This window comes from Aptenodytes forsteri, unplaced genomic scaffold (genome assembly GCF_000699145.1).
Source record: "Aptenodytes forsteri isolate BGI_AS27 unplaced genomic scaffold, ASM69914v1 Scaffold376, whole genome shotgun sequence".
Lineage (NCBI taxonomy): Eukaryota > Metazoa > Chordata > Aves > Sphenisciformes > Spheniscidae > Aptenodytes > Aptenodytes forsteri.
In genome coordinates, this window is record NW_008796056.1 from 2,122,620 (window position 1) to 2,134,776 (window position 12,157).

Consider the following 12,157-nt stretch of genomic DNA (forward strand, 5'->3'; position numbering starts at 1 on the left):
AGTGAGAAAAAACTCGTGGGAGATAAAAAACAGTTTAATAATTGAAATAATAAAAGATAATAATAATACACAAAGCAAGTGATGCACAGTGCAATGTGCAATCACCCGCTGACCGATGCCCAGCCAGTCCCAGAGCAGCGGCCCCCGTTGGCTAGCGTAAGCATTACCTAGCAACAACTAAAACATCGGTGCGTTATCAACTTTGTTCTAATCCTAAATCCAAAACACTATACCAGCTACTAGGAAGGAAATTAACTCTATCCCTGCTGAAACCAGGACAGGAGGCTATTAAAAAAAAACCCACACAATTTCTCATTTTGTAGAAAGTCAATCAATTTAACTAATAAATAAAAACTTTTTTTTTATAAGTATGAATTCACTGTGCAAGGAGAATTCAAAGTAGGTCTTTCAGTATATGTGCTGTTTCCAATAACTGGCATAAAGCAGCATGCATAAACTTGCTATTTTAAGGATATATATCATGTTTAATTTACAATGAGCTTACTGGCTTAGTAGGAGAAGAAAGTGATATGTGAAACCTGGGTGTGCAACTCAGCTGACTCTGATCTGAGGGTAGCAGGAAGGCATCAGAGAGCAATTCTCACTTGGAATCCATTCAAAATGGAACTGCTGAATCCTTTCATCCAATCCAGAAGAAACCCAATTACAAGAAGTGACATTATACAACATAATAAAAGTAGTGTCAGCTCCAAATCCATGAAGGCTTGTTGACACAGGGAATGAGTCAAACTGATGGGACCATATGTCGAGAAGGAGTGTGTGAACAAGCCTCCTTGTCTTCCATCCAGAGAAGTTTATGGCAGCATTCTTGGCTGCAAATACATCTCATACCCTTTAAATCCATCCGTGCAGTGCCATACAGACAAGATGAATGGTGGTGAGCAAAACAAGGTGTTCTATGAAGGGAGATCCTCAACATAGCTCTCCCACATGTAGGTACAGCCGAAGCTTGCTAGCATTGAGCAGGATATAATGTTTGTATTGCCACAAGGATCACTCACAGAATTTGTCATAAACAACATGAATCATTACACAGGAATTCACTTTCCCACAATGGAAATTTAAAACAATTTATTCAGTGATGAAATAAAGAATTTTAGATTGCCACCAGTTTTAAAGCACCCATGCTGAAAAGGCCACAAATTTGCAGAAGGCTATATAGTAGATACTTCTGAAGCCAATTGCAGTCTTTCTGTTGACTTCAGTTGGATTTGAATAAACTTCAGAAAAGAGGCAGGTCACCTAAAATACATTCTTTTCCTCAAATCAGGTAAACGCTGATATACAAAGCCCTGGGTAGGAATAGTTCATACTCTGCTACGCTCTTGGTTCCACAGGGATCTATTCAAATTGGAATGGGAGAAGCTTATTAAGTAAACAATAAAGGTCTTAAATTATAGGAAGGCTAGATGAAATAATTTTGTTGAGTTGACAGACTGGGAGAGGATTGAATTGTTCCCTCTGAAAGAGTGAGGCTGAGAGTTGGGTGGGAGAGATAGAAAAGAAGAAAAATAAATAAAAATAATAAGGAAGGGAAAGAACAATTTATAAAAAAAAAGAAAATAAGACATTAATAGCAATTAACTATAAGTAAAAAAGAGCTAAAAATTCGATATTTTTTCTAATGATGAAAACACTAAAGTTCTAAAGCAGCCTTCCAGAGAAGAATAATGAGAAAAATTAGGGAATTTAAGGATGGAGCCTGTGTCCAGCACTACAGGAAGCTATTGCCCATGAAAAAAGACAGTTGAATATGATAACTAAGGAGGTGCTTTCTTGTGTGTTTGCACTAGTTAAGAAACTGGTTAAGGACACAGAGTTTAGCACTAATCCATCATTGCCCTGACTGTTACATGATTAGCACACTCCCAGCCATGATTTTAGCCTGAACCCAGCAGCACTTTCCTGGACAGGAGCATGGTTTGGGAAATAACACATGACATAAATTGTTCTCAGCAGGCAGTATGGATGAGATCATCTTGCCAAGGGGAGGGAGAGAAAGAAAACATTTAGTCATGGGAAAATTTCACAGTGCCATTTGTCAGCAGGGCCAGGGAATGGCCCCAGAATGTTTTAGAAGTAAAAATGTATCCTTTAAGTTTTGCATTCCTAGTAACTTAACTAGGCATTGTGCCAAAACTGGAGATTTTCAAGTATGGGAGTAGCCTTCGGAGGCTGGATACAGCCAGCTACCATCATGGTATTGCAAAGGGATTTCCAACCCACTAATAGCAGTGACCAGTTTACGCTGTTAAGCTAGTCTGCACAGTAACATGTTTGTAATTATTTATAAAAGTGACCTTTTTTTTTCTTATTTTCTTATAAAATCCCTAAATCAGTCATTATATTCCTGCTGGAGGTCTTGCCAGAGGTACCAGAAGTCGCGTGTTTTGTCCTCAATCCTCTGACTCCTAGATACAGGTTATCTAGCGTAAGTTAGAAATATTTTGGTCCTCTTCCAGGCCGCATTTAAATAAATTGGTAAATCTTTTATTCAGGACAACTCTTGTTAGCCCCTAAATTTATACACACAAACTCTCCAGATGGCCTTCAATGCACATAATAATAGACTGAAGAGTTTACTGCAGTGTAATTCTAATTAGCTGTTTTACAAGTATGGTGTCTACCTTTTAAGGACAAATAAATCTTTTCATCTAATTAGTTTTGGGTTGAGATTTTGGGGGTTTTGTTTTGTTTATTTTTTTTCCTTTACTGAGCAAAACTTTCAGCTGATGCAGTTTTATCCCGAGGGATACAGAACATGTTCGTTAATAATAACTACATTTGCATACCTTGCAGTATTCTCTATTTTACAACTCAGGTTCAAAATATTCTTTCTCATAGGTTAGAATAATTTTAAACTGTTTCATCAAATACCAGATAACTATAAGAGGAATCAAGTTCAGTCTTTACTGAGCAAAACTTTCAGCTGATGCAGTTTTATCCCGAGGGATACAGAACATGTTCGTTAATAATAACTACATTTGCATACCTTGCAGTATTCTCTATTTTACAACTCAGGTTCAAAATATTCTTTCTCATAGGTTAGAATAATTTTAAACTGTTTCATCAAATACCAGATAACTATAAGAGGAATCAAGTTCAGCTGAATGCAAATACAATTTGGTGCATAAGTTACTTAGTATTGACTCAGTCAAACTGTCATGTAAATGCTTCAAACGGGGATATTCTTTATAAGTTTACGATTTGGCAAATAGTTTATAAAGATTTTATTTTTAAATAAAATGTTTGGTTTCAAAATTTGTTGAGTGAAAGTTGATATATTGCATCAGGAGACTGACGGGAAACAAAATTTAGTGTCTTTGGTTGCTCTCCTTAGCTTTTTCTATGTTAAAATGTAGAAAACTAAGTTAAAGGATACCTTCTAATTTGTTATAGCTACCTGAAGGACTAACTGCTTCCTTATCCTCCTAGTTAATTCAGTATTACCTTAATTCAATATTACCTTAACAGATCCATACCTTAAATAAATCACGTCTGATTCCTGAATCAGAAAAAAGGAGACAAGCTGGTGAGTCTAAGTGAAATCAAAATTACAGCTCCCAAGTAGGTGATTTTGCAAAAATAGTGGGGCCTGCTCTTTGGTCCTTTAATGATCTGCAATGCGCCAGAATGGCCACTGGCATGTAGCTGACCTACAGAAAGGACATTTTCCAAACTCAGCTGCATTCACCCATCTTCATAATTTCTACTTCTTTGCACAGACTTACTGTTCTTTCTACGAGGCCACTTAGCAGCCTCCGCAAAGTGTCACTAAGTTGGATACTTGAAACACCCATATCTGAGAAGGGATTTCATACACAGTAGCAGTCCTGCATTACCACCCATTCTGACCCAGCATGTCAAAGAGTCTCTGTAAGTATTTTCTCATCCTTTCAAAAATCTTCCCTCCTCCTGCCATAGAAGGTTTGAGACAAGGGCTTTATTGTTGTTCACCAGTTGTGTAGTACTTAGTATATCACAACCCTGGTCCATTGCTGAGATTCTTGTGCATTGCCACCACGCAGGTGACAGGGATTTGGGGGCTGCACTCTGGCTAGCAGTGTCTCCTCCTACCTGTTCACAGAATTACTGGTTTAGCCCAATGACTGCTCTATGCCTCTGAAGGTGCTGCCTGCCAACCTGCTGAGCAATACAACTAAATGTTATTCCATTACTTTATTTGAGCTGGGACATTTTTATTTTCTTTTTCCAAGATCCCGAGTAGGAACCCTCTTTATCTTTCCCTGCATTTTGTCCAAAGCATGAGTGGCATGTCTCTATCTCAATGTATTCCTTATCATACTCACCACATGGTGAATTCTCCTTGATAAGGATGTCTTGTATACACCTTGCAGTTTCTGCTCTCCATTTTTAGCTCTTGTTGCTTCATTTGTAGTGGGAGTTTAAGTAACCTTATTTTGGAATGGGCTATTCTGGGAGTATGTGACACTGATTGGAATCAGCATTGGTCTTTTCTCATCCTGATGCTCTTTTTATAAGAATCAACTTGTGACACCATCCTTACTCTAGTGTTTCCAGAAACGCATGCTGTCACCACTCATTTTTGAGTGTCTGGCCAGGCATTGTAGTCAGTGCCTATAGTAAATGGGATATTCCTTAAAACCACTGTTTACTTTACAGCCCTAACACCTTGCTTCCAGGCTGCAACTGCAGATCCAATAATTGAATCGGGGTGGGATCTTAAGTTGCTACGTCATGTCACTGTACGCAGAAGACTAAAGAAATCTGAGTACAGATTACAGATTTTATGGAAGTTATTTTGCTTGTCTTACAGCAGGTGTTTACCTGCTATTTTATTTCACAGGTCTGGTGAATGTCGCAGGCTCATTCACATTCGAGGTGAAATCTTCAACAGTAAAATTAATGACATTCCTGCTATGTTGCACAGAGATGTAAACCCAGGTTTCCTCATGTTTGATGAGGAGAATTAGCTGAGTTAAACCCTACTAATGATCAGTATGCTTCATGCTGCAGTTTTCAGAAATGTCGAGTGAAGTGAAGCTGAACTGACTACAAGGACTTCAGATCATACTAACTGTTTGAATTTCCTGGGTGCACAACTCCAATCTGAGCAATTGTTTTAGCTCTATTCTTGCTCCCCAGGCATAACTGCTTACTTAAAAATGTATTTGTTTTTTTGCAGTAGTTGACCTTATTCTTTCTTTTTTATTGCTCGCTCTGTTCCTCCGTATGGCCAAAATGGAGGACAGAACAGAGCTGGTATGATGGTTTTAAGTTGATTACAGACCGTTTTTCACAGGAGGAATCCTACCAGATTTCATTAAGTCAGTTAATTAAGCTGTGTATGAAAGGTCCCTAAATACCATCAGAGTAGCATGAAGAAGCCCAGTATAAGAGTGAATCAGTCTTAAGTTACAATCATCCTTATCTATATACAGAGAGCATGCAATACTCTTTTCACTACCTCTATTCTGGTCTTGTCCTATTGCACAATGGCTCCTGTGACTTCAAACTGACTGAAGTACTTTGGGTCTCAGGGGGTTGCAAGCAGAGTTAGGCACTTGCTGCTCACCTTGTTGTCCACCACGCTCTGCCTGACCACTGACCTGAGAGTCAGGAGAGGCCCATGTCCATACTATTAGGCTTCTTGAGGGCATATCGTTCCGCTTCCACAGATCTGAACACAGTCATGATATCCCATGCCCAAACAGAGTTTTGCAAGCTAGATATTCATGTGTCTCAATCCTCTCACAGGTTTAATTATGGAACGTGCCATAGAAAACCTAACAGTTACAGGACTGATCCCCCCAAAGAACAGTCACCATTGCCACTTTTGCTGAGGCAGGTAATCAGAGACAATACTTACCTTTCATGTAATAGCTTAAAGTTTACAGCACTTGACCAGGAGAGAGGAAGCTTACCTTCTGGGCTCTCCACAGTCCCAGGGAGACTGGACTTATGCTTCTCAAGAAAACACCCTAAACCCAAGCTAGATTTGAAAAAAATGTTAAGAGGATTTCATCACACCTCCTTCATCCAGTCCAGTGTACATCCTGGGAAGCTGGCTACACTGGGACAGGGAGAGAACATTAAACCCCCAGTGAAAAGGGTGCCTGGATGGCATACAAGGGGATGTTGGCTAGATGTTTGGGTCTACTGACAGGACTGAAGTTGTAGTTTGTGTGAAATAGTCATACAAAAGATGAAAGTAGGGACCAGTCATCTTCTTTCTTTATAGTGAGTGATTCTTCATAAAGTTCCTTTCTGGATCTACTTCTAGTCACATAAAATAAGACAAGAACAAAAATAACTTAGACAGAAATGCAGAAATTAAAGATATTTCTGAATTTGTCTCATAGAAGGTTGGAGTCACACTGTTCAATACTGTAGGCAGCTATTAATTATTTCATGCCTTAGAGGCCACAGTCATGAACTGACACTTCACTGTACCCTACAACAAAACACAAACCGACAGGACTGTCTGTCTTTTAAGAGACAAGAGAGAAAATTATGTCTGTCACAAAGTCCACAGAATCTCAAGTCTTTTGATAAAATGAGACAGAGATTTACTGCCTTACATCTATTTCAATGGAAATGAGGTCTACATTCTTCAGTCAAGATCCCTTTCTCCTTTTTCTTAGATTAAAAAGAAAAAGTAAATTTATTTGGCATAAATGTATTTATTTTCATTTAAGTTCTCAAAACACATTGCTGTATACAGAAGATATATTATTCAGGATCACCTAATGGTTTGCACTGTCCATGACTCTATCCAGTTACAGTAAATTTTCAGAGGATAGAATAAAATTAACTTTTTATTCTTTATAAAATACTAGGACAAGAAGTTTAGTTCGCATACTCTGAATTAAGTTATAACAAAGTAGGCAATTCTAATTGCCCTTCAATTTAAAACAGATGAATGTAATTACAATTGGTTTATAAAAGACATCTAAATCAAATCCACAGTACTTTTGCAGCTGGCTCTAATGAATCAGCATCTTACACAGCACACCTGTACATCAGTAGAAATCTTTGTCTTTCAAGAATGAATCTTTGAAAAAAAACCCAAAAAGAACAGCTGCTTCATTATAAATTCTCAAGTCCAAGGAGTTCTCAAATCTGATGAATGTCCAGCATCACTGAGAGCTCCATTTTAAAAGCCTGGGCTTCTTAATGTGTTACTAGGTCAAGAAAACATCAAGGAACAGTGAAAACAAAATGCATCATGCAAAACCTGACATGTTCTGCTGGGAAAGGGCACTGAATCAAAGAGATGGCACTGGGTCAAAGACATGGCATGATGGCACCATGCTGTTTCATGGCAGAAGAGATGGCTATTGCAAAAGCAATAAATGTTAGTAAAAGACATGATGTTAAAGCAAGATGAAACACAAGAGATAGATAGTCACTTGAAGGATGCTCAATGACTATGGTTAGCTATCAAAACCCTCTATTTCTTGAAAAAAATCCCCATGTATTTGTTAATATAAATAGTGTTTCTGTAATGTTGCCTTCTAGATTTGGAGTTGGCACCACTGCTGCCTCTTTGCTGGAATGTTTTACTGTTGTCATTTGGCAGTTACAAACTTCCTAGAGAATAAAGTAAAGGAAAAATTATCCCTCTCATCATACCTATGGTATAACAAACTGCAGTCATTTTCTTGTACTTTCACTGCAAACACTCTTTGTTTTCTTCTTTTTTCTATTGTTTTCTGTGGTTGCAGCCTTCAGTTATTGCTTCCCTCCTATTTTCATTTATGCTACATATGCCACTAAATTCCAGGTTGGACAGTTCCCAAGTTATATTTTTTTCAGTTTGGCACTGCGGATGCACTCTTGCTCTATTATTAAATTCACTTTTGTGTGTGCTTTTACAGCCAAGACCTCCTTCCCTGAAGAAATACTTTCAAGATCAGCAAACCCTAAATTAAAATGAAAAGAGAATTCTCTGCTGTCTTTCTATGAGCCACTGGCAGTGCTGTGCTTTGAGCCAAAGCAGAGACCTAGGAGCATAAAATGTTGTTGGCTGTACTGGTTTGGTTGGCTGAGTAAAAAATATATCTTACAATGTTAATTTTGTTCAGGGAATGATCCAAGTCTTTGCTGTCAAACACAGTCCCATGAAAGTGTCCCAAGACAGTTAACAGCAATCTGCTGGAAAACACCAAAAAAGCCATGAACAGAAGAGAATAAAAATAAAACCTTCCCTACATTCCAGTTGCCCTCTGTCTTTTCCCTATCACACTAGCTGTGATCAAAGCCTTATATTTTATTTTGCTGTCAGAAGTTTCTTAGCAACTTAACTTCCAATTTTTTTCTTTCCAGAGAATGTTGATGCTGTAGCAAAACTAAGTACAGCTTTCTGAGTAACATGGGGATGTTGTACATGCAAAGTTCTAGATCAATAATTCCCAATTTTTATACGCCAAATTTCATACCAGCAAGAATAGAACCCACTGAGGAGAATTTATTAGTTTGGCTTGTGTCCATGTATCGGGCTCATACCTCATGGTTTGGGAACCACTGTCCTATATTAGGAAAATAACATCTATTCATGTATTTTCATGTCTTTTTTTTCCCCTCTTTTTTATAGCAGTTCATCATATTAACATTCTCTTCATTTTTGTAATTGAAAACCAATAAAAAACTTTGGCACTTTTAATTGCACTGAGTATGGAAATTTGGCATTCTTTTTTTTTTATCCTCATGAATTTCAGAGGATTAAGCTGGGGTTTTTTCTATGTTTTTTTTCGATGAATTAAAGTTATATTTTTATTTTGAAAAACTATGTTTATTTATCTTGTAAGGGTTTTTTTTAACTCTTATTGCCTAATTCTTCCTCCTCACATTCCACCTCAATTTCAGAATAACACAGAGCTATTTCAAAAACTGTTTTATCAGTCTAAATTTTCTGTGACTAATATAAGCCCCTTAGATAAGGTAGTGCTTATATTTTAGAAGTCTTTCTGAGTTGGGCAATCCTCATTTAAAGTAAGTACTTAAATTTCCTTTATAATCCTTTTGGCAGACTTTTAGAAGGCAATCTGGGCTATAAAAGATCAAAATGTAAGAAATCTTCAGCTGTGCCAGACCCTGGCTGCCAAGTCTATTTCGAAACAAGTTCCTACTAGAAAAGGACTTCTGATTTCTTTTTTTCCTGAAGGTGTTGGTTAAGGTCTCTTCATCTCCCCACATCTCTTCTTCATCCTTCTTTTTTATGAGCTATTCAAGTGGCTAAAACACTTATGACAATAGCTATGACTATAAATATAGATGGTGACAAATACAGACAAGCATGAGTCTTGGGTTCTTAGCCCACAAAGACTTCAGACTTAAGCTCCCAGATCCTAAGTGTATTCTAGTCATCACTACCACTGTTTACCTTTCTCATTAAAGATATCAAATGTATTATCCCCTAAAACTAATTAGAATCTCATTCTTCCGAATTTATATAATGCTGGATGGTCCACAGCATAGCAGAAATTTTAAGAATATGAGCTCAAAATAAAAACCTCAAATGTCACAAAATATAGTGATAAGATAATCCTATTTTAGCATCAAGCATAGGAGTATTGACAAGTTTCAAAACTTTTGAGAGCTATAAAATTATCAGCACAAGTTGCTTTATTTTTGCTTCATTGGAGTTATAGTTCACACCCTTCATTACATTAATGCTGTGTGGGTAGACAGACAGTTGTAACACACTAGACTATTCCAGCCGTACTCTGATTTATTGTCAGAAACAGAGAAAAAAATACCCAAATAGTTGTGTAACCTGTAGGAGGATGAGTGGCTTCTTGTTTGTGGCATCATTGGCCTGAATGTTAAGGGGAGCCATCTGCATGATGCTTCTTCAGACCTCAGTTGTCATCGCACTTTGTAATTGATAGCATTTTGTATTAGGGTATTTCCTCCCAAATTTTAAAACCTTTCCCACCCAACTTAATCCCTGTAAACACTGTGGAGGAATCGAAGTCAAACTGGTTTCTATATATCACTAGGTTCTTTCCTGAAAAATTCTACATCTGCAATGACTGGTCTTTTGTTTGTCACAGTATTAATTGCACATTTATTTTACATTTTGTCATGTTATATTACTTACATACAGTTTCACTTCATGGGAGAGGTAAAAAAGAGAGAAGTAATGCAGCATATGACCTAATCATGGTCTGCCTTTGCTGGCCACCTTTGCCATGTAGACCTAATTTTACCTCATGCACCACAACTAGTTTGACTAAATTATAGTTCACTTCTGTACACTTCTGGCATTTCTGTCTCAGAGGATGAAGCAGCTGTGTTTCCAGCAGTCACCCCTCCCGGCTGGGTACCATGCAGTCCACACAGCATGATCTCTACCTACCTACCCACCTGCAACACGTGAACTGTGGTTCACTACAGTATTCACTACTACATATCTCTATCTTTTCCAACACAGTATTTTTTCAAGCTGAGGTGTTTTTTTTCTTATTCACCCAACAGTATTTCCTTCTTGTCTTTCCTGTCCCTAACATAGCCCCAAGAAAACCAACCCCCCTCCAACACAAATACAATGATATATTGCTGAATCTCTATTCCACTGCACTGGAAAAGCTAGTTTTCCTATGAATATGCATTCTTGGTTGTGCAAGTGTCAGCAAACACTGTGGTAAGCTCTGGGTAACTATCCCCTCACAGACCACATAAACAGCTCAGTGGCAATGGTGTTTCCTTGCATAGCATATTCAGAACAAATACCTGCTTTCCTCTCTCCGACAGCTGGCTTTCACAATGTTTGTTCAAACTTCTTATCTTTGAGACCACTACGGGTCTGTTGTATTTGCTAGATAGAGGCCAACAGATTCACAAGATACTACCGAGGGGGAAGGGATACATGGACTGATAGCCCAATGGTAAGAGAGTTATATCTCTGGAGAAAAATGCTAAATAATCATTTGTAGTAGAATGCTGCAGTCATTTAACCTGTAACAAACCAGCATTCATGAGGTTGGGCCGCCCTCCATCATGCCCAACTTTCAGACCCTTCCTGGAACATGTGTTCAGCTCCTCTCTCTGCCCACTCAGGATAGAAACTGAGCTGAGTTGTCAATAAGGTCCTCAGAAATTATTCTGAGCTGCTTATCTCTCAGTCTCCTCCCTACTTCTCTTCTACTACATAGAAATTACGGAAATGTTCTCTAAATCCCTCATCTCCCAGCTTAATGGTCTAACCATCAAACTGTTTAGTCATGTCCATTGACACTTTCTAGCCCAATTAATAAATTGCTTCAGGCACGGTTTTATTAAAAAGCAATATCAACATGTTACTTATGGGAAAAGGAATGCCAAAAGACATCTGATGATGAATATTTGTTTCATTTTATTAAGTAGTAGAAACAAATATTTATGCCAGTATGATGGATACAACAGGATTAAGAACCATCATCCAATGAAAATTTGGCATCCTTTGTTGAGGTGCTCAGACTTCTGTCTGAGATTGACAAAGGAAAATAAGTGGAAAAACTTATTCTGGTTTGTTAAGAATAAGCAGGACAATCTTTAATGTGGAATAAAAAAGGAAGTAAATAAAAAAACTGTGACCTTAAAGTAAATGTTATTTTAAACAACATGCATTTAAAATAATAAAATAGAATACTCAGCTGAAATAATCAATTTTTATTTAATTATCACAGAGTTGCATTCAAAAGATCAATAAAAACATTTTAAATATCTAGACTATCAGGTTTGCTACTATGAGCCCTAGTTTTGCTAAAAGGGCTAGCTGGTAAGAAAAGCCACAACAGCTTTATTGCTAATTGATTGGCATTAAATGGCCCAGAAAACATATTCCAATAGACTTTGAAATGACAATGAATTAAAATTGGCATGCAGGTTCTTTCTACTAAATTTTGGACATCCCTCAAGGTGGACAGTTGGGAAGATTTCTTTTTCTTTTCTTCTTCACATTGCTTCCTTTCCTCTGCTCCTTTTGAAGTCACTGAAAATGTTAGTATTGACTTCAGTGAGAGCAGAATTGGACTGTATGGAGCATTTTTGAAAAGTTCTTGTGTACTCTCTTTGAGAAGGTCAAGTAACTCCATTGATTTACTATTGTTAGGTACTTCTGAAGACTCCAAGTGATTTAGCATTAGTTCATGGCAGAAAACATATTTAA

At 37.6% G+C, this 12,157-nt stretch overlaps 1 protein-coding gene across 3 annotated transcripts in view; it reads left to right on the plus strand.

The window, feature by feature from the left end:
* Positions 1-12,157, plus strand: part of GRM5 (glutamate metabotropic receptor 5) — a 286,832-nt gene that overhangs the window by 190,760 nt on the left and 83,915 nt on the right. The window lies entirely within an intron of this gene.